Source organism: Ambystoma mexicanum, chromosome 12 (genome assembly GCF_040938575.1).
Source record: "Ambystoma mexicanum isolate Mex_15411 chromosome 12, UKY_AmexF1_1, whole genome shotgun sequence".
In the NCBI taxonomy this organism is placed as follows: Eukaryota; Metazoa; Chordata; class Amphibia; order Caudata; family Ambystomatidae; genus Ambystoma; species Ambystoma mexicanum.
Window position 1 is genome coordinate 98,390,176 of NC_090936.1, and position 24,365 is coordinate 98,414,540.

Genomic DNA, 24,365 nt, shown 5'->3' on the forward strand with positions numbered 1-24,365 from the left:
ATATATCCTAAGCCAACAGCTCCCTCTAGTGGTGACAACAGGCGAAGCTATGTGAATTGGCATCGCCTCCCTCTATATCCTAAGCCAACAGCTACCTCTATCGGTGACAACGGGTGAAGCTATGCGAATTGGCATTGCCTCTATATATATCCTAAGCCACCAGATCGCTCTAGCAGTGACAACGGGTGAAGCTATGCGAATTGGCATTGCCTCTATATATATCCTAAGCCAACAGCTCCCTCTAGCGGTGCAACAGACGAAGCTATACGAATTGGCATTGTCTCTATATATCCTAAGGCAACAGCTTCCTCTAGCGGTGCAACAGACGAAGCTATACGAATTGGCATTGTCTCTATATATCCTAAGGCAACAGCTTCCTCTAGCGGTGCAGCAGGCGCAGCTATGCGAATTGCCTTTGTCTCTATATATCCTGAGCCAACAGCTCCCTCTAGTGGTGACAACAGGCAAAGCTATGTGAATTGGCATTGTCTCTATATATCCTAAGCCAACAGCTCCCTCTAGCTGTGACAACAGGCAAAGCTATGCAAATTGGCATTGTCTCTATATATCCTAAGCCAACAGCTCCCTCTAGCTGTGACAACAGGTGAAGCTATGACTGCATCATACATCTGGCCTTTTATTATATTGTAAGATGATTACTTAGATACTGAAATGCAGTGAAACTGTTGCTCTGATGAAGTTATTCTGGAGATGCTAGTGGACAGGATCCTGGAAACCCTGGAGGCCAGAGGCCACCGCCCCCCCTCCACGACCCTGGTGCTGGAGGCGGTGTATGGAGGTTCTACCAAGGCCTCTATCCCATCCCTTGCCTCGTGTGTAACATATGAAATAATTCCCAAAAACCCTCACCAGGGTTTCTAAGCTGAAACCTGTAAAGAAACTAGTGAGGTGCAGTACATGTCTCATAATTATGTTTGCAGGGTAGGGATATCAGTGAGTGACAGGTGCCCCGGCTTGTTTGGCGGGGCTCACCCTGAGTCAGCCAGATGGAGGCACAGTGGAGCTCGCAATGAGCTCAATAGGGCAGGAAGGCACACAGACGGGGAACCTCAGTGCTGCAGACACTGGCAATGCAGTCGGGGGACCATAGCCTATGTTGCGCTTGACTCCAAGATGGCGAAAGCCTTTATGACCTTTTGGTGTGCATAGATTCAGCGTGCACCGCAGAGAAATGAACACACGTGGAAATAGTTTCTGCATGTCCATTTCAATCAGATGCCCTGCTCTCACGCTCTCAATGGTCTCACAGCTTCTGCGGTTTCCCCCACTCATGAGCCCCTACGCAGTCGTTGGAGAACACAAAGGCGAGAGCGCAAGGTGGAAGAGGGCGTATGCGCAAGAAATAGTTGTGCGGAGGAACGGGAGAGAATGATAACAGAAGAAGGAGAAACAATGGTATAGATCAAAAGGAGAAGGGTTCAATGTAATAATGTCCCCTCAAAAATATCGTCATGCTAAATAATCGCAGAAAAATGGCCGGTTTTTGTGGGGACATTATTACATGGAACATGCGGTGGACACCCACCCCGACCCCCGCAACCCCAGACTCCTTTTTTATTAAGTGGAGCGGGGGACACTCCCGCAGCCCCAGCTTCCCCTGTCCTTATATATATGGTCACCCATACAATGGCGCCACAACCTTTTCCCGGCAACATTATACACTGCGACTATATATATATATATATATATATATTTATTACCTGATACCAGGAGAAGAGGAGAAAAATCCAGGGAGAGACTGGAAAAGAAGGGATGCAACACCAGTAAAGAGGGAAAGGGGCGGAGGAGTAGGACAGGTGAGGGAGACTCAGGAATAGGAGGGGAAACACCCATATCAAAAAGAAAGGCAGAAAAGAAATACCAAGAAGGTGAGAAAAGAGAGAAGGAGCAAGGCAGATGGAAGGAGAAGAGCAGGGGGAGAGAGAATTAAGAGGAAAGAGAGGACAATTCAACAACTGGGCCAAAAGGTTGGTCTGAGTTTGTAAAGGAAAACTCATAAAGTCAGCACGGGGGTGGGGGGAGATTGCTGAAGTACCCCGGGGTCCTACTATTCCCACAGTGTCTGACGCCTGATCCCCATCGGTCGACCGAAAGATGGTCAGATTGTGGCACCGGGCAGTAGAGTCCAGGAGATCCAACATAAGAAGTCATTTGTCACACCATATTGTACCCACTCACTTGCATGTATTCTGGCAAAGTCTAAAAGCCTGTGATCTCTCAAGAACTCACTGTTTCAGCAAAAGGGATTTTATAATGTTGTTCCCCTTGATCTGTGGCCAGATTGCACAAATTGCACTGTTGCCTCTCAATTTTCCTCCAGTGCAAGATACGATTTCATTGGTGCAAGGGAATGTGGCAACATCACTTGCACCAACCGATCAACGCACAAAGGACATTTACACTAAATGAAGTTGAAAAACTGACATTGTGCACCTGTCGGTCTGTGAAAATGTGAGTGCCAAAGCTTTCGGCACAAGTGCAGAATTGCATGGCACTGGAGCAATTTGTGTAAACTGGCATCAATCTCTCCAAGTGAACATTTACAATGGGAACTGGTCTCTTTTCTTTCAAACTACTTACAATTGTTGGCACTTGAGTATCTTATGCACTCTTTTCGATACCCTTCCATCTAGCTCAGTCACCCCCAGTGAGGCTGGAAACACATCCCAGCTATATTTTCCTACATCATTGATGATTTTACCCAGAATAAACACATCAATGAGGTGGTCCACCATTCTGTCTGTTTCCATTGCTCTAGCATCCTTAGCATCTCCATTTACCCCTTGGCAGGTGATCTTACCCAGAATACACACATCAATGAGGTGGTCCACCATTCTGTTGCCATTGCTCTAATATCCTTAGCATCTCCATTTACCCCCTCGGCAGGTGATCTTACCCAGAATACACACATCAATGAGGTGGTCCACCATTCTGTCTGTTGCCATTGCTCAAGCATCCTTAGTATCGCCATTTACCCCCTCGGCAGGTGATCTTACCCAGAATACACACATCAATGAGGTGGTCCACCATTCTGTCTGTTGCCATTGCTCTAGCATCCTTAGCATCTCCATTTACCCCCTCGGCAGGTGAGCTTACCCAGAATACACACATCAATGAGGTGGTCCACCATTCTATCTGTTGCCATTGCTCTAGCATCCTTAGCATCTCCATTTACCCCCTCGGCAGGTGATCTTACCCAGAATACACACATCAATGAGGTGGTCCACCATTCTGTCTGTTGCCATTGCTCTAGCATCCTCAGCATCTCCATTTACCCCCTCGGCAGGTGATCTTACCCAGAATACACACATCAATGAGGTGGTCCACCATTCTATCTGTTGCCATTGCTCTAGCATCCTCAGCATCTCCATTTACCCCCTCGGCAGGTGATCTTACCCAGAATACACACCTCAATGAGGTGGTCCACCATTCTGCCTGTTGCCATTGCTCTAGCATCCTTAGCATCTCCATTTATCCCCTCGGCAGGTGATATTTTACCCAGAATACACACATCAATGAGGTGGTCCACCATTCTGTCTGTTGCCATTGCTCTAGCATCCTTAGCATCTCCATTTACCCCCTCGGCAGGTGATCTTACCCAGAATACACACATCAATGAGGTGATCCACCATTCTATCTGTTGCCATTGCTCTAGCATCCTTTGCATCTCCATATACCCCCTCGGCAGGTGATCTTACCCAGAATACACACATCAATGAGGTGATCCACCATTCTATCTGTTGCCATTGCTCTAGCATCCTTAGCATCTCCATTTACCCCCTCGGCAGGTGATCTTACCCAGAATACACACATCAATGAGGTGGTCCACCATTCTGTCTGTTGCCATTGCTCTAGCATCCTTAGCATCTCCATTTACTCCCTCGGCAGGTGAGCCTACCCAGAATACACACATCAATGAGGTGGTCCACCATTCTATCTGTTGCCATTGCTCTAGCATCCTCAGCATCTCCATTTACCCCCTCGGCAGGTGATCTTACCCAGAATACACACATCAATGAGGTGGTCCACCATTCTATCTGTTGCCATTGCTCTAGCATCCTCAGCATCTCCATTTACCCCCTCGGCAGGTGATCTTACCCAGAATCCACACATCAATGAGGTGGTCCACCATTCTATCTGTTGCCATTGCTCTAGCATCCTCAGCATCTCCATTTACCCCCTCGGCAGGTGAGCCTACCCAGAATACACACATCAATGAGGTGGTCCACCATTCTATCTGTTGCCATTGCTCTAGCATCCTCAGCATCTCCATTTACCCCCTCGGCAGGTGATCTTACCCAGAATACACACATCAATGAGGTGGTCCACCATTCTATCTGTTGCCATTGCTCTAGCATCCTCGGCATCTCCATTTACCCCCTCGGCAGGTGAGCCTACCCAGAATACACACATCAATGAGGTGGTCCACCATTCTATCTGTTGCCATTGCTCTAGCATCCTCAGCATCTCCATTTACCCCCTCGGCAGGTGATCTTACCCAGAATACACACATCAATGAGGTGGTCCACCATTCTATCTGTTGCCATTGCTCTAGCATCCTCGGCATCTCCATTTACCACCTCGGCAGGCACCAATTCCGGGGCAGTGGTTTCTTCTATCTGACAATGTAAGGCCACTGACACATTTTAGGCCAAGGACAATGGCTTCATTATGCGTGCTGATGCTGCAGGACCAGGAGAAATACCACTCCATGAAAGGGGAATCCACTATGTGAATTGATCCTGGCAACGTACTGGGTCATTTTCTAAAAAGTCAAAATTGCATTTTGGGTACCACAAACGTTAGCATTTAGTTAGTGCAGGGTCCCCTGCATGTTATTTTACAGGTGCACGAGGTGGAGTGGATAAGGAAAGAGTAAACAGGAGGGGCAAACACTTTGACTCTTCCTATTTTCCTCTCCATCGCTTGGAAAACTAAAGGTTGCCTGCGAATAGACCTAGCAGGCAGCATTTCAATTCCTATGGAATCTCCCTGGTTTTCACCAGATGGAAAACCAAGGCAAATTCCATGGGGATCTGAACTGGAGGCTTCCAGCCCTTTAAGACGAGATAGCAATACCCTTGAGATGAATGGGGATGCAAAAGTTACTTAAACATCAATAATCAAAACGACTCAAGTAGTTGGCAAAAGGTTAACGGGTTTAATATCAATTATCTGAAACACGGAGTACAACAGACATCAACAAATGTCTCATCGTAAGATCTCTCAATGCGCCTTCAAAAAAAGCATTTTTTTATAGCAAAAAATCATCATTGATGATGTCAATTTACGTATTACTAACGTCATCCTATGTGGCAAACTACAAAAACCTATTGAAGAAAGTGATAGGACTTGAGGGAACATCTAAGTATACAATCAATATTTGTCTAAAAGAGTTTAGAAAAGTGATAGGATTCTTAATATCAGGTGGGACAACTAAGCCCTCCCCTTAAACAGGTCACTAAAAACGTCACTAAATACACAATGTTCCATTTGTTACACAAATTATAGGACCCTTAATCACGTGGCCCCCTACCATTGGTTGGCACTCTAACCTCTGTCAGTACTTTTCTACCTACGTTAACAGCACGCAGACTGGGCTTCCAGGTGCTGGTGAGCTAGTCTTAACCTAAGCTTCCCACCAATGATCATATCCATCTATCCTCACTTCAGTGGTCTGCTGTCAATTAAGGCTTTGAACTTGTCCTTGGGAGTGTTCTTTTGCTCTGTAGAATTCAGGGGAGTGAAGGCACTCTGCCCTCATGCGTAGGTGTGACTATCGTGTTCGTCCAACTTCATCCTTCCACATGACTGAAGACCACAACATGGAGCCCTAGTGTATTTAAAATACTTTTTTCTAATAGATCTCTGACGTCTTCCTTGTTTTTGTCCATGTCTTCTGAACAAGAGTTTCAATCCTTCACACGATTTGTATCCAATCTATGCTCACCCCAGCCTGATAAGACCTTGGTTTCTTGGCTCATCCAGTCTTGCCTTTCTGAGTTTCACTCCTGTTAATTCAATTGTTTTTAACTACGACACACTGGAAAAGAGGCCTTCTTTATGTAGCCAAGTTCTGCTATGATACATAGTAGAAACATCCATTCTTTACTCACTTATATATATATATATATATATATATATATATATATATATATATATATATATATATATATATATATATATATATATATATATATATTTATTTTTTATTTTATATATATTTATATATGTTGGTGCATGCCGCAATCTATTCACTCTAAAGCTAGCCTCAAGAATACTTTGTCTGCTTGCGTTTCTTTGCATCTGTACACGTGTAAAATGACTTGACATCTTCATCATTTCTGTAGCATAGGTTTCTTCATCTTGATCCCAAGATGTCACTTATCTTCGATACTTTCTTGATGCCTTATAGAATATCTGCATTCTCTAGTCTCTGCATCTGTTCCATGTACGTCAGCTCAACACTGCATGATGTCACCATTCTTCTTTGCCATTCATTGGTCCTGCTTCTTCCGGGATTTTATTTAAATGGCCATCATACTGTCTCGCATGGTTTCCTCAATGGGAACCTTGCCTCCAGGACTCTCCTTGGTATCGGTATTTTCACTGGTAGCGCACGTGTCTCACACTCTGGTCCCCAACATATAGGCAATATGGGCAAGGTGGTTGAGGTGAGGGTACTCAGCTCCTTCTCTACAGATCCTTTTTCTGTACGTCTGCAGGAAATGTTCACTGAAGCGCAAAGTCGAGACGTAGGAGGACTTCAGGGTGGAGATCTTATCTCCCCTGCACTTCTTCATCTCGTCAGTGCCCCGAAATGAGGCAGCGCATTAAATCGAGGTATAACAGCATTATGCCTTGCATTAATTACTCTATTTAATGCACTATCTCATTTGAAATGAGGCTGGTAGTAATTGCCACCATTGAAGATTTTGAAACTTCTTCACAAGGCCCAAGCCATCTTGCAGCCAAGCATATTGGACATGCCATACATGTATAGAGAATGGCTTTCTGCTATAGTGGGAGCAGAGCTAGCCTTATGCAGTTAGAACCCCAACTCAGGAATGCAATGTATAGATTTATTTGGACTGTGATGAACACTGAGAGGCTTTGCAATCTTTGTATCAGCTTTTGAGCGATTTATATGCAAAGACATGCTAGAGTTGTTCTGTGGCATCATCTTCATGCCAGGAATGTAGGCATCGGGCTGGATGCCTGGGCACTTCACAAGCTCCGACTGGCACCTGCATCTCAGGTGCCCGAAGACCATGTCAGTATCAACTAAACAATTTTTCCCTTTAAGTGTACCACAAACAGTACCTATCCTCTTGAGATTTTAGATGCTTGCCAGTCAAAACAAATTTAGGCCCGATCTGAGACACAGGCCTCTATGGGGACAAAATGGTACCCTCCGCATGCTGTCAGCATCTTGGTAGAAGGACGGCACAAGTGAAAAAGAGCGATGTCTCGCCACAGGACAAGTGTACAAGATTCACCGGCGAACGGTATAAATCACTTGCTCCACCCATAATTACCACTATGTCCTTCAATGCAGGAATCCTTTTCAAATCCAGTTCTCCCACCCCTTTTCCCCTTCTAAAGACATATAATGCCTTTTATATCCACAATCCTTAGTTCTTTATTTCCTGCCACGTGACCGGGACATGAGTATCCGGCTTCTGTTGGTCTGTCTTTCAGGGAAGTGCTTAGGGAGCAAGGTGCTACAGGCTTCCCTCCTGGCAGGTTCCTACGGGCCTCGGGCATGCTTGAGGGGAAACAGCTCCTTTCTGGTGCAAGGTTGAGGGAATGGCAGGAAGCCTACTCCAGGCCAGTTAGCAGGGCTACAGGTCAGGGAGAGGCTATGAGGGCCTAGATGCAATCTGCATCCAGGTGAGGTAGGAAAGGAGCATGATTGCCATAAGGGAGTCTAGTGGAGCTTCACTTCCATATTAGAAGCCTCTTGTTATTACTTCATTGGCGCGCTTCTCCTAGTGGGTATGGGGAGTGGAGCAGGGCTTTGCTCCTCCATTCATTGGTTACACAATACCTTCATGGCATGCTTCTCTTAGCAGTAGCGAGTGGGTGGGGCAGTGCAAAACTTTGCTCTTTGTGTTCTGCTGTATGGTTGGAATGTGGCTTGGACGTGAGGGTCTTTGGCTATGACAGCCCCTCCCTTCAGGTCTGACTGAATGGTATTGCATCAGCAAAGCGCTCACAGGAAATTATGGAAACTATGTCTGGCAGGTTCCCTGCACTTACTCCAGCCCAGTGGCCATCTTGTTTTCAGAGGGATCCCCTTCGTCACTTTGAGCCTGATCCGCTTCTTGCTCCTCTTCCTCATCTCCCCGTAAGCCCCACTCCTCCTGTGTGAATGATCAAACAGGAACATATATTTCCATGTAAGCCTAGCCTTGTCGGAGGTACTACAGAAAGTAGCAGAGAGTATGGGTTTCCTCTTGTTGGATTCTCCAGAGCCAGACAAGGATCCTAAGATTCATCAATCCAAGCTTTCTACAGCGAAAGCATCACCAGTAGTAACCAATATCACGAAAAGGATTTTAAAAGAGCAGAATGATCTAGACAAGATTTCCAAGGGTCTGCTTTTTATCAGAGCTTTATCACATCCCGGGAGAAGAAAGCGCTCTGCCTCAGAATGTGCAGGGTGATGGCATGTTGCCAATCATGGCGGGCAGGTCCTCCATGGCAGATTATCCCCCTATCTAGAATTCCGTGGACAAATCGGTGAATGGTGCCCTAAAGAGGTTTTATGTGGTGTCAGAAGAAGTCAGAAGAAGGAGACAGACTCTCTTGCGGACATGCGTTTTGCCACGTGTTTATTAAAGAATAAAAAGAAGCACTATCTTTCCCAAGTAGTATGGGATGATCCCTGGCTACATTGCTAACTAAGGTGCTTGTCAGTCGTGAATAAATGTCCAAAAGAATCAGTCCGCTGTCCGAAACAGAACTAACTGACCCTATCACTATTTTAATCATCTAAAGTCAGGAGAATGGCTCCCTTTCTTCTGGTAATTATGCTTTTGCTCTTCTTTTCAGAGATCTGATCAATATACAATCCTTTCATAGTCTCTTGTTATTCTTTCTATTAGTTCCTTTAACTCCCTCAGGGAATTGTTTATCTTTTCCTCCTCTTTGTTAGGGTTCTTACTTACTCTTGTCAGAATCTTTCTCTCTGCATTGTTGGATTCTGAATGTACTTGTATCATGCCCTTTTCTCTGGGTTTTTTATTGTCCAAATGTTTAAGGTTCCTCTTTTCCGATGGTGGTCTTTCTTGAGTAAGGTTTATCTGAGGGACCTCTTTGGTTTTTAGTTCCCAAGCGTCTCTCTTCACTGTGTTCCACTCTCTGTCTCTTGGATATTGGGTGATCCTCCCCTTTTCCCACGGTATCAACAGTCTAATTCTATTCCTTTCACTCTTGGGGGCTCATTACAAGTATGGCAGTGTGGGAAACAAATGTGTGGTAACGGAATTACTGCCACTTTACCTGCGCCGCCATACTACGAGTATGGCCCTGGAGTGGGGGATTTACCCTGGCATCATGCTGGAGGTAAATCCTACCACTCTATGCCAAAAACCATCAAAATCAGTGGAATTACCACAGCAGTAATTCCACCAGTGGTAAATCTGCCAAGAATGCCCCATAGAGTCTACTTGACTCTATCAAAATGGGTTTTAACTCTGCCACTGCCACTTGTAATCCAGCGGTAATTCCACTGGACCATGCGGTGGTAATGCTAATTCTGTTGGGTGGTACTCCAGCAGATTTACCGCTGGAATACTGCCCAACTCGTAAAGATGCCCTTGGTGCTTTTTGTATTTCTCGTTACCACATTAATATAGTTCAACGTTATCAACTTGTTTTGTACACTTTTGTCATTTGTACTGGGATGAGTTTTGTTACTTCTCCAACACGTCCCCTTTGTCTTCCTAGTATTCCTGTTCTCCCTGTTACCTTCAGTATAGTAGGGGAACATCTATGTGCCCTTCGGTACTTGGGAACTTGTCCTTCCTTCGGTTTGCTTCTTGATTTGCTTTCCGCAATGTCTGCTTCGTGTGCCTTTCTGTCTGGTTTCTCAATACCGCTTTAGATAATCAGTTAGTTCTGTGCTTCTTCTCTGAGGTGGTTTCAGTATTGTTGAGAGGGCAGCCTGGCCACCATGATTGCTTTGTGGTTACGCCACTACCAAGCTCTCTGGTCCAGCTGCCTTGGCTGCCTGTTTCTGTGATACACCAGACTTCCCGTGCATCCTGCTTCAGTTCAAAGCAGTTCTGAACTTTGCGGGCTTTGCCATCCACGTCAGCTCTGCCTCCTTCAGGTGCTCTCCCTACAGGGGGCTCTCTCTCTCGCTCTCTCTCTCGGCCTCCCCTTGGCGTATTCTCTCGCTTTAACGTACTTGGCACAGTCCATTGGAGATTATGATGTAAAGAGACAGCTTTTCTTTCTCTTTGATAACGGTATATGTTTCCTTTATATTCGTCCCAATCATGGAACTTTTAATGATTTGGTTCATTAGATAGTTTCATATGAGCCATCACATGGAGAGCATCAGGGAGTTTCTCACAGGAACAGGAGTCCTTGTCTCCAAAGAGGGAGTCTAACCCTGTGAGTTCCCACTTGCCTCATCCCCTTCGGAGGGTGTTGCGGAATGGGCTCCCCTTCCTAGCCTCACAGGGGAGAAGGGACGAATTCCCTCGATTCATCACTGTGTGGTAAATGTATCCTTTAGATCAGACATGTTTGCCTGCTACATATATAAAGACAGTCCTCAATGGTTTACAAGATCTCCACCACTCTATTAGTGATGGTTCTGATTGCGCACCCATGAAGAGGCAGGTAGCGGTCCTATCTGATCTTCCTTTTAATGGACTACGAACAGCATTCATTACATTGTGGGATGATGATATCTGGAGGGAGGCACATGGATGTACTAGACTGACGAGCCAAATCATCACAGAGGTCCACGGCCATGAAGATATCATTTTAGGGGGCCCTGTTGTTTGGGCATTGTTTGTAAGATAAAGTCCACAGGGTCTTCTGCAATTACAAGCACACAGATACGTTGTGCCAGAAGAGATACAGCCCTGTAAATCTAAAACTGTAAATTCCAGGGCTCTTACAAATGCAGTATGCCTAATCCCTAAATTTAAGAGCAGGCCTTACCAGAAATCAAGGGCAATGCCAAAGCAGGAATCCAGAAAAGCCTCTCCCCTTCTGTAGCAATAGGGGCTGTGATTACAATGCTTTTCTAATTGAGGCAGTTTATCAGATTTCTTGGAAGAATGTAAGAAGAGAACCCGAGACAAGTAGGTGCTTCAGATTGTGAGATTGGGTTATGAGAACCCCAAGCCATGCCTTTCCAGGATCATCTTTACTCCTTTATCCAGAAGGATGGAGAAGATGAGGGCCCTCCTGAATGGTATAGAGGACTTGTTGAGAAAGGGAGCTATTACAACGGTTCCCCTGGGTCAGGAAGAACCAGAATTCAACTCCATCACATTCCTTGTAATGAGAACATCAGGCAAATACAGGTTGGTCCTCTATCTAAAGTCCCTCAATCTTTTGGTATCCAACAAGATCATCAAGATAGAGACCCTGCAATCAATCATTCCATTTGTATTGGCGGGGGCTTTCCTGCCTTCCTTAGCACTCAGGGATGGTTATTTTTATGTTCCATTATGGATTTGGGATCAGAGCGGCCTCAAGTTTGCAGTGAAAAACTCACACTTTCAGTGTTGGCCCCTTCCTTTGAGGCTCAAATCAATGCTGAGGGTCTTCACTTCACCAAAGTCTTGGCTCCAGTCATAGCAGCTCTTCATCTGGAGGGCCTCCACACATTCTTTACCTCAACGACAGGTAAACAAAACAAAAGAGGTTAAGAGGTTACAAGGCTCCCTTCTGTCCTTGCTTGATATCCCAAACAGCTGGAATGTATTGGCTGGTTCAGTTTCTGGGGTTTATCATCAGTTATCATAAACCTCATCACCTCCCCGCCCAGGACCTGCAATACATTGGGGCTCATTTCAGGATAGATTTGGACAGAGCTTCTCTACCACGGGGCAATTGTGAGAGGCTCAGAGATAGGCTCTTCTTAGTTCCCCAGTTGGACTTAGTATCAACAAGGCACCTCCTTCTTTTGCATTAAAGTGGTCCCATGGACAAGACTATACCTGTGTTCTTTGGTGGAGTATATCCACAGGTACTGCGTTTCAGCCTCCCAGGTTTACAAGATTAATCTCAGTGACCAAATCATTGAGAACCACACTGCAGTTGTGGCTGCACAAAGAAAACCTAGCCTGGAGAGTTTCTCTGAGTTGGTTGCTAACGGTCACTCTTGCCACAGATCCATTGAGAACAGACAGGTGCAAACCTAGGCCAGGCTTGCTAGCAGGAGATGTGGGAACTGGATATAGAGAGCCTCTCCTCCAAGTGGAAGGAGCAGGCAATAGTTGCAGTGTCCTTCTGGGTTTCCAGAGCCAGGTCCAAGGAAGAGCAGTGATTGCCAGGACAATAACACAACTGTACCCAATATCAATAGGTAAGAAAATCAAGCTCCTGGCATCTTGCAATTCTAGCTTTTCAGGTGGGTTTTTGTGGAGAGAAACATCTAGTATTACACATAAAGGGAGTGGACAACGCAGTGGTGGATCTTCTCAGCTGGACGTTTCCTCCCTTCTAGGAATGGACAGTGCCCCGCTGGGTGTTTCAGGAGATTTGCTCCTTTTTCAGGATTGCATCTCTGGAACATTGGGCTCCTAAGAGAATGCAATACTTCTGCTGTCCTTTTATGACCGGTTCTTATGTAAGGGAGCATGGGAGGTCAACCCGTTGCCCCTTATATGGCAATTGGGCTTTTTATATGCCTTTTCCCCAAATCCCTTGATGAACAAGGTGGTCCTAAAAATCAAGTAATCTGGGATTAGGTAATCTTGGTGGTCTTGTACTGATTCTGAAGGTCTTGGTTCCCTCTTCTCCTGGATATGCCGGTGGCTCAGTATGGCCGCTGTCTCAAAAAGCACAAGTACACCACTTGCTACCCAACTTCGCAACACACTGGCCCTCATTACGACCCTGGCGGAATTCGGAAAACGATGGCGGAAATGCAATACCGCCATCGAATAGCGCTCGGTGCGACTATGACCCGTCACCGCAAAGTACGAAGCCATTAGCGACACCGTAGTGAACGCCAACGCTAACTGCACCAAGCACGCGCGCGCGCGCCATGCCAAACCGTAAACACCACCATGGCTCAAGGGTACGCCAATTCCGACCCTAGCGGACATGTACCTAACGCCATCAAGCATGGCGGAATGTACCATTACGCCATGGTGAGAAGTACGGCATCGCGAATCAACCGTAAACGGCCCCACTGAGTGCCTGTACACCGCTCCCTGCCCACAAAGTACAACTCCCAGTAGGTGCAATGAAGTCACAATGCAACCAGTGAAATGTACAAGTCACCCATGCATGCCAACGAACAAATGAAACACAAGAGGGGCCAATGGGAGCTGCAGGGCACAGATGGCACGAATACAGAAGCCATCCCAATGGACATGACCACAGTCCCCCACCAAGAAACGCACGCAAACACAGGCACCTGTGACCAGCAATATTCCGAAAATCACATCATTCCACCAGTCCACCTGGCTGACCGGCATCTGTTACACAAAACCCAATCCCCCGCCCCTGAGCATGACAACATTCAAACAGTCGTATTGGCAGCCCCCATCCCTGACCTCACGGGCTTCGTAGGCAAACGCGCCCAGTACAGTACCACGCAACTCAACTCCGAAGCTGGAACCCAATGCAGATCTCCTCACAATACATCGCTCCCCAAATAGGAATATGCCACATCACTTGCAAAGAAGAACGCTACACGGGCCAAATCAGAATAGAAATTTAATGCACAACAAAATCACCAAGCACATACAGCCATCAGGCCATGAACTCCAAAACACATTTCACCATTGTGGGCTGCATCCGCAAGAAATGACCAGCCACTACTTGTGTGACGCCCTGTTCCATCATGGTACACAGAGCCACATTCACGTACGAAAAGGCAACATGGAAGCGCACAGAACCGCAGGGCCATCCCAATGGGGAGGCACTAGTCCAGCTGAAAGGCCGAAATGTTGCTCCGAGCCACCAGTACTGCGTAAGGGCATGTGGCCCATTGGCGATCGTCCCATAAGATCGTAATGCTGCTCCACTGATTAACACGAAGCAGCAGGTGTCGGGAGTAAAAGCCATCTGCAGGAGTGGCATACAGATGGCAGTGGCAAAAGGGGAGGAGATACCTGTCAACCAAAAGAAAAGAAAAAGAACAGAATGGCCATCAGAACTACATTCGAACAACTCACTTCAATGATCACACTAAATCCACAGCCATATGCATGCCAGCCCACTCCAAAGGTTCATCACCACCCAAAAACCACTTGCGACTCATAACTATCTATATCGAGGTGTAAACACCATCACAAACGAGTGTACCTGTGCATGCGTCTGTCAAAACAGAATCCATCAGATGGGATTGGTAACGTGCATGGACACAAGTGTCTGAGGGCGCGTCGAGACAGGGAGGGCTCAACAAGGCCAGATAGACGATGGTCCCACTATGGCAGCCCTGCATCACATAGCGTAGGGGAGGCGGATAGATTCCAAGAAGCCCTGTACATGGCAAACTCTGTATCAAATCACCTGCCCATGCATCCATTCATCATTCCCTCATCCCGGGATTAAAACGCCTGAATATTTACTCACATAACATTAGAAATATCCATTGAGTCTGTGCGTTATGCAGCCTGCAAAATCCACAGTGCCCCAGCCCGTAATTCCAGTGTAGTGAAGTAACATGTATTTGGGAACGTCCGGCCTCATCGCCCACGTCGCCATTGCGCATCCCAAACCATTCATATCAATCATTGCATCCTCGCCATGGCCCCTGTCCCAAGGACATTGAACAATAGTACGTTATATTTGCAGTCAGACCTGTGGGCATTTCCTCGCCGCTAGCTGAAAACCGAAAGCGCCGCCCTTCGAATTCCTCATTTGCAACATCACGTCGAAGAGGCATCTGTGGCCGTTTGAAATCACTAATTAATCCATCGAGTGCGGCTGTGTGTGAAAATGGCAACTGCCTTCACCCACAAATGGGACGCCCCGCCCGTCGTTGCAACTCGGTACAGTGATGCATGAGGGTCCACCGTTACTCGAGTACTACGTTCCACTGACCCTTCACAAGTCTGTTCGCGACTGCACAGATAGAATGTGAAACAATGGGACCACAGCAGAATGAACATATCAACCAATGTTACACGGCCATCGGGTACAAATACATGATTGCAATAGCAAGATGCCATTCCCCGAATTGCAGCGTCGTGTGCGGGACGTGCTCGGCCAAAGGGGAGAGCAGTTTGCACAGGTGGAATGAATCACCACAGGTGGAGGCCATACAGCCTGAAAACACATAAATTGCACACCCAGTCTCCTCCCACAACCACACCGAAATGCTACCGGCAGGACTCGCGATGTTGGCCCTGGGGGACATGATAGCACTGCAAGTACTCCAACTCCAAGAAGAAGACGAACACCAACTACAACCGGCCACATGGAGGAGACGCAGGAGGAGGAGGAGGGCAAGGCAGGGCCAGCAAGGGCCGCCAGCACAGCCACTACCACCACGCAGGCAGCCCGCAATCCCACGCCTCCGAGCACATCCGTTCAACCTCACTGATGAGCAGATCCACACCCTCTACCGTCTGGACCGGGACACCATAGCCGCCATTGTGGGCATGACACAGGCTGACCTTGTCAGCATGATAGATAGCCCAACCGCCATCCCACCCCTACTGAAGGTGGTGTCTGTACTACACTTCCTGGCCACAGGCACCTACCAGCACACAGTCGGACAGTTGCATGGCATTTCTCAGCCACTGTTCTCACGGACACTATTGCAAGTGCTCGATGCCCTCCTGCAGCACGCAGACGACTACATCTCCCTACCACGCTCGGAGCAGGAAATTACCAACACAAAAGTGGGATTCCATGCACTTGCCGGCATACCGGGTTGCATTGGTGCCATCGACTGCACCCATGTGGAATTGGTCGTCCCACATGCCATGGAGGCCCAGTACCGCAACCGAAAACAATTTCATTCTCTGAATGTACAAATGGTGTGTGACTCCAACAGGATCATTACACATTGTTGTGCCAGATTCCCTGGATCAACCCATGATTCTATGGTCTTGAGGAACTCTACAATACCACGCTACATGGAGCGACACGCAGGGAACAGATCCTGGCTACTCGGTGAGTCTCATTACATGCATGATAATGTGGGGTATGTGATTCAGCAATGACCTGGCAGGAAGGGGGGGGGTGTGTGCGTACGTAGCAATGGCATTCCACATCATACGTTTATCGTCCACATACAGGTGATGCTGGATATCCACTGAAGAGATGGCTCCTCACACCAGTCCGGAACCCACGGGACCAGCATGAGGAGGACTACAACCATGCCCACTCACGTACCCGTGTAGTCATTGAACAGGCATTCGGCCTACTGAAGGGTCGTTTCCGCTGCCTCAGCAGGTCTGGCGGGGCACTCCTGTACCGCCATGAGAAGGTTGCAAAGATGGTGATGGCATGTGTCATGCTCCACAACATGTGCGTACGTAGAAATGTGCCCATGCCCCCTGACGCAGAACTGCAAGCACCTGATGATGGTCATGATGAGGGTGGGGATGTGGCAGCACCTCAAGGAGTCTGCGAGGCACCGGAGGGCCGTGACATTCGTCAGCATCTCATTGATGTATGCTTCTAGCACTCACGCCTGGTGGCTGATACATGGACACGGGACTCGTGGCACTGTGTGTGTCTGGGACATGCACAATATGGACTGTACGCCTATGATGGCCTAGTACACAAAGATCAATGTCCACACATCTCATTGGTTGATCGTGCACTGTTTATGGCATATGTGATATCATGTTGTACACCCTATCGACCCGCCACCCAAGTGAGCCCAACACACCCCCTCCACCCTCCTACCTCCCCCCCGAACACCAGTGTCCAAAGATGCTCATTGTCAGTGGGCAGTCGCTATTGCAAGCCCCCTCTCCGGGTATCAGGGGCACCCCTGCCTGTGGAGCGCAGGTTCCTCCCAGATCTACGTTGGGGGCTGCCCTGGACGGAACTTGCAACGGATGATGTCTCTGCCTGCTCACGTCCATGCATGTCCCTAAGGGTTTGCGAGAGCTCAGTGAGCACACGGCGCACTGCGGCAAGTTCGGCACATACGTCCTTGGACGTCGCATGCAGTTCCCCCCTCAGGCTCTCGGTGCTTCTCTCCATTTGGACTCCCAGGCTCTCGGTGCTACTCTCCATTTGTGCCCTTAGTGTCTCTGTACCTCTCTCCATTTCTGCCCTAAGTGTCTCAGTTGATGTTTCTATGTCTGCCTTAGTGCCCCCACATTCATCGGCATGGTCCTTGAGGAGCGTGGCCAGTTGCTGCTGTTGCACGATTAACTGGTCGAGGGACTGTTGCCTCTGCTGGGCCATGGCCATTTGCGGGGGTGTCACAGAGGGGCTGGTGACCTCATGTTGCCTTGCCACAGGGCTTGTGGGGGATGGCCAGTCGTCGTCTTGTGGGTGCCCCTGCGTGGTATCCTCATGTTGTACGGGATGGGACAGACAGGGGGATTGGGACAGGTCATGGATGGATCTGACTTCGACATCCCCGTCTTCTGTGTCGGAGCATGCTGCCATCAATGGGGTGTCACCTATGGTGCTGCTGCCACCAGAGGCAGTGCCTTCTGTGGCATCCGTTGGGGGGACCTGTGGTGGTGGTGGTGTGGGCATGCTGGCTGCTGGGGTGCCTGTTGATGTTCCCTCCTCTGTGCTGCCACCTGATTTGTGCTGCTGCCGTGTCTTGATGCGTGCAGCTGAGGTGGAGGGTCTTTGGCCGTTGGTCTTGGCCCTCTTTGCAGGTGTGCTGGTAGGAGTGTCCTGATGCTCGTCGTTTGGATTGGACCCTGTGGTGGAGTAAAGGAGGGCGAGGGTTATTGATGGGTCTGTGGGAATTGGAATGGCATTGTATCACATCCATTGGGGTGGTACCTGAGGGTGATTTGGGTCGGGGCCTTGGAGGTGCTTTCATTTGTGTGTGGAGTGAGGGTGCAGTTGTTTGGCAGCCTGCAGTTAGGGTGTGCCTGCTGCACGTGTAGTGCGTGTTTTAGGGGTTTTTAATTATTTATGTATTTATTGTGGGTTTTAACGTGCGCTATCAGGCCGATGTGTGTGGACGTTCTCCTGGACATGTGTTTCTGTTGCACTATGTGGACACATGGTACTTCACATGGATGGACTTTGTGGATTTGGCATTGTTTTATCTGGCCCACCTACCTGAATCTTCGGATGTCTGCACTTCTTTCTCCATCCCTCCGACTCCCTCTATGCTCTCCATTCCGATGGTGGAGGCACAGATTTCTTCCCAGGGGGTCAACTTGATGGGTGATTCAGGACCTCCCCCGGTGGCTGTGGCAATGTTGCGGTTGGCAGAGAGTATGCTGCGGACGCGTATCCGCAGGTCGTCCCATCGCTTTCGGCATTGCTGTGGGGTGCGGGGTGCGGTCCCCACCGCACTTACCCGCTGTGCCACCAGAGCCCATATGGCCTTCTTGTTTGCAAGTGCCGTCCTGGTCATTTGCGTGCAGAAGACGACGGCAGCATTCTCCTGGAGGGTCTCTGTTAGCACGGTGAGTTCCTCACGGGAGAAGTGGACCTGCCGCTTGCGGTCGCACGCTTTCTTCGCTACTTTTCCCATTTTTCTTGGTTTCGCTAGGGTGGATGACGGGTTGGGGTGTGTCTCAGGGTAGTGTTTTTAGTGGTTGTGTGGTTTTAGTGGTTTTATAGGTGTACGGCGGGATGTTTCCCGTTCCGGGCCCATGTTTTAACTTCCGTTTTCCGTATATTTCCGGTCACCGTACTTTCCGGTAGGCGCACACTGCGGTGTCCGCTGTGATGGGTGGCGGTATTGCACCTAGGGCGCCGTACGGCGGCGGTGTGGGCCGTTTTGGGGTCATTTCCGCCATCGCGGACTTTGCACTTCCGCCATGCCGTGGTGTTCGTGCCCGATGGGTCGGAATGGGCCGCACTTTGCTCCTTCGTGCAATGGCGGAAACGCTATTTACGCTGTGGCGGTCCGGTCAGTCACTTTCCGCCAGGGTCGTAATGAGGGCCACTGTCAGGAGAGTGGGTACTCCTATAAGTGATTCTTATTTTCACTTAGCTGCATTGACCACATACACGTGGGTATCAAAAAATTCATATTCAAATCGTTAAAACGACCATCTCAGGGCCAAGTAAATTAATGGTCTGGCTAAAATGCAAGACAAACAATACAGCCATATGTCAGCGTGGTCTCTTAGTATGGCCGCTTCCACTTAGAACTCCCCAGTCCTGGGCCAAGGAAGTGGGAGGTCCGAGAATTGAGGGGCAGGGCCTGCATACAGAGTTTTCTCAGAGCATGCAGCAGCATCAGTTTAGAACTCCCACTGTCAAACATCCCTCAAAGCCTGTCACAGGCACTGGAGGAATTGCGGGCAGAATGTGGTATAACAATTCTCACCCAACACCCTACACACTTCCCTACTGTGTAGAGCCACCCATATACCTTTCCTAATACTTCCATGTACCTCTGCAATCCTGAAGATTTAACAACTACTGATAGTAAACAGAAGTATCACAGCAGTGCCTGGAAGACTGACAAAACGAAAAGTACTGAGACAATGTGGGTCGCGAAAAAAAATGAGGAATACTATGTAGCGATTAACAACAAGGACGGATATTATGCAAGGGTGGGACAAGCCCTATAATAAGGAAACTGAAGAAGGATTCAGCATCTACTACTGCCAAAGACCAGAGTCCACGGCAGCTACCTGGGAGATTCGAACCAGATGAAGGGGGTGAGAGAGCGAGGCGTCGCAGATGCCAAAACGGCAGAGGCACCGGCAGGAGACCGATTCCTACTGGGATTGCCGAAGGAGTCACAGTCCCACACCTGTCATAAAGTGGACCATAGGGTCCAATAAAGTGATTTTCCTGGGAAGGGAACAAGAGGGTTCGAGGAGCCACTGGAGAAAGCAGGTCGGAATAGGGGTGGACCGGAGAGGCTGTGGAGAAGATCCACGAACCCTGTAAGAGCCAGTGACGTGTCCCATTTGGAAAGCAGGTAATGGGGAATGCGGGCGACCCAGTGAGAGCCAAGCATAGCCTCGGATACAATCCTTCATCCCAGTGAGAACAGAGATAACACAGACCAACAGAGACCTAGGACCCGCAGACAAACACAGAGAGAGTCAGAGGGAGTACCCCTCATGCTGGGGGTCAAGTAAAGCCACTAACCACCAGGGAAGGTTAGAGAAACCAAGAACAGAAATAAAATGCAAATCATCTGAAAGAGACCTAGGTTTACCACGTCCAAGTAGTAGAAAGATATGAGTCTGGGACCCACACCCACAAGAGAATATCAGTATAAGTCATCTTCCCCTGGACAGTGCCTGGCAGCAGAGTGAACCAGGTCTGCCAGAACAAACCAGTAGAGGGTTGAGCTGTGAAACCAAATATACAGGAAGCCTAAGGACGCGAGCCATTCATTCACCCTGGAGTTATGAACTGTGAGACCAAGTGTACAAAAGGGCCAGGGAAAGGGAGACATTTCCCCTGGTGTTGTGAATTGCGAGGTAAGTCTGAGAAAGGCCAGTGGAAGGGAGACATTCCCCCTGGTGTTGTGAACTGTGAAATCAGCTTGAGGAAGGCCTGGGGAAGGGAGACATTCCCCCTGGTGTTGTGAACTGTGAAATCAGCTTGAGGAAGGCCTGGGGATGGGAGACATTCCCCCTGGTGTTGTGAACTGTGAAATAATCCAAAGAAAGGCCAAAGGAATGGAGACATTCCCCCTGGTGTTGTGAACTGTGAAACGAAGCCTGAGAAAGGCCAGGGGAAGGGAGACATTCACCCTGGTGTTGTGAACTATGAGGAAGGCAAGGAGAGTCATTAACCCTGGTGTTGTGAACTGAGAGCTAAGCTGTGGAAGGCAGGGAGAGGGGCATCATTCTCCTGGTAGTTGAGCTCACACGGATGATCAGACCAGTGATCGAGGGGAAGCGAGTCATTCCGCCGGGATAAAGAAACAGTGAACTTTCTGATGCAGAGTGTTAGAGGATCAGCAAGCCTTTTTGTTTGTGAAGTACTAAAACCAGGAGAAGGGATTCATTCCCCCTGGGGAGGAACTCGCAACCAGAACTGTGCCACCCAGTCCAGGAGGAGGGAATCATTCTCCCGGACCTAGAACACTGGTGCAACCTTTGAGTTGTTATTGATACTGATATTTTATTTGTATCGCTGTCATACACATGTGTTTCAGAGTGCGACGAGGCAAGGGAGGGGAACAAGGGAGAACAAAACAGTGATTTTACTAGGCCCAGTGACATTGAGAATGTGCAAGTGCAGGGGAGAGGGAAGTGGGAAGGGGAAAGTGAAGGGGGGTAGGAGGAAATGGAAAGTGCTGCACATAGGAAGAGAAACAACAACATATGGTAGTGCAGCCAGCAAGTGGCAAGTGCTAGGTTAAAGGTGCATACCAGGGGTGTCTGATCGCAAGGGTTGCCAGGAGGCAGTGCAGGTGCATGGCAGAGTGGGAAAGTACCTGGGCCCGAAATCAGAGGGTAGCCAGGTGCACAATGCCAAAGCAGAAAAGCCCAACAGGGGAGAGGAGGAGAGAAGGCAGAAGCAAAGAGTGGCAGGGAGGCTGTTCCAGAGGGAGGCCCCAGTCGAAGACAGAGATCTACCCCCAACTCGTTGCTTGGAGAAGCGACTGACCCTAAGGGACTTGGAGGTGGAGAAGCAGCGAAGAGCTTGAGTGGGAAGATATTTACAGAGGGAGAGTTGAAAGGTATTTTGGACCCAGGCCCCAGAAAGCCTTGCGGACAATGCAGAGGGTATTGAATTTAACCCTTGCAGACACTGGGAGCCAATGAAGAGATTTTAGGGCTGGAGAGATACGATCCCCAGGCTTGAGGCCAAGGACAAGTCTTGCAGTCCTGTTCTGGATGAGTTGCAAAGGGCAGAGAGTAGAAGCAGGCAGATTTAGAAAGAAGCTGTTGCAGTAGTCAAGCCTAGAGAGAACCAGAGCTCTAGAGACAGGAAGCCTCTGGGGGAAGGAGAGGAAAGGAAGAATACCTCTGAGGAGGTGAAGTTGGTAGTTTAACTTTTTAGAGATGTCCGAGATGTGAGGAGAGAAGGAGAGTGTGGAGTCAAAAATGACCCCGAAGTTCTTAGCTTCACAGGTGGGAGCAGGAAGAGGGCCAAGGGAGGCCGGCCAGAGTGTGGCAGGAAAGGAGGATGCAGGTGTGCAGATGAGGAGAATCTCTGTCTTACTGGCATTAAGGCAGATATCATTGGCGGCACACCACTCCTGGATGGCAGACAGGCAGTCAGAAATGAGGGAGGGAGAAGAGGTGGCATAGGGGAGCCTGAAAACGAGCCGAGTGTCATCCGCATAGCACTGAAAGTTGGAGCACAGAGCTGCAATGGGGTGGCAAGGGGTGCCAAGTATTGGTTGAACAGCCAGGGAGAGAGGTTAGACCCCTGGGGAACACCACAGGTAGAGAATGAGTTGTAGGAGAGGAAGGACCCAGGTCGGACCTGGGAGGGTTGATCAGAGAGGAAAGAGGTCAGCCAGGCCAGGGGCTGATCAGTGATACCCAGGTTGTAACAGAGACGGTTGAGCAGGATGGCATGTCTGACCGTGTCAAAGGCAGAAGAGAGATTGAGTAGGATGAGCACAGAAGGGATGTGTAACGCTCACCTGATTCCCACGGAGGCGCAGGTCTGGCTTCGAGTGCTGGTGCTTCTTCAATGGTGAAGCACCGGACCCTGAAGATGGACAGGAAGGGCCCCTCTACTCAGGCTTCTCTGGCTCGCAGGAATATTCCCCTGTGCGTGAAAAGGGAGTATTACTTACTGACTGAGTTATGCTCAAGCCTCCCACTCTCCTCCAACCCTCCACGATACCCTTCCACGATTCCCCGTGAAGTCTCACCTTAGGGTCAGGAAGGATGAGCTCTCCATCCTGCTTCTGATGCAGGGGCGCGTTGAAACCCAGTTACTTCACTGGATTGAGGATTGATGGGAGTTCAGGTAAGCTTGACTATTCAGGTAAGGCGCTGTAAAAGTTCTGCTGCAAGTTCAAAAGTCCAAGCTTAATAATAATGTTCATTGTCTTGTTGCAGCAAGCGCTAATGCTTATGTCTTTTTCCCCTTAGGGGCCGGGGTTCGGAATGCCGGAGATATGGCGCCGACCCGAAGTGAAACGTGCAGTTCCAGTAAATGACAGGTAAGTTCTGGATGAGCGCTCGGGTAATGTCTTTGCATTCGCTCATTCAATGTCTTTGTCTTTTTTCCCCATAGGGGCCGGGGTCCGGAAAATGCCTGGAAGCGACAAGACCCGAAATGAAATGGGAATGACCCAACAGGTAAGTCTTAGAAGGAAACTGAGCTTTTCCTATTCCTTTCCTTCTCTCACCTTGTTCTTGTCTTTTTCTCTCTAGGCTCAGGGAAGTGGCTGTGGATCCGGATGATCGCTGCTGAAGATGGAGGCGTCCAGGATAGGTGAGTGAAATGAAATGCAGCGCTGCAGCGATCGTAGCGAAATGCTTTTAAAAATGATGTCTTCCTTTTCAGGATCGTCGGTGTGATGTCTCCGTGGTGGTGATTTAGCAGGTAAGGTCTTTTGTCTCCCTTTGCAGGTGACCCAGGATACTGACAGGCGTGGCTGAGGTCCAGATGCAGGAGCTGACACGGTGAGCGTCCAGCTGCGAGGAGCAGAACAACGCGAAGCGTGAGTTGCTGATCGGGTGTGGTTTAAATAGCTTTGGGAGAAGTTCCCAGTGTGTATCCTTCCACCGAACAGGTATGTATCCTTCCCCGACCACACCCGGGTGGAAAGTAGTCCCACAGGTAAAGTAGTTCCATTCAGGCCTCAAGAGGGCCTGGATGTAGCAGCATGGTCTGCATCAGGTAAGTGCACATTAAAACACTTGAACACATGTCTAGCTTTATGAGCCTGGCGCCTAAGGCGCCAGGACAGGGGTCCAACATGAGCCTGGCGCCTAAGGCACCAGGACTGCGTCCAAAGGGCCCCAGCTTGGGCCCGCTGGCACTCCCCTGGGGGAAATAATGCCTGCCTCTGGGGTTGCTGGGTCGGACCTGGCTCCTTGGAGGTAGGCATCATGACAGTACCCCCCCTCAAGGCCCCTCCCAAG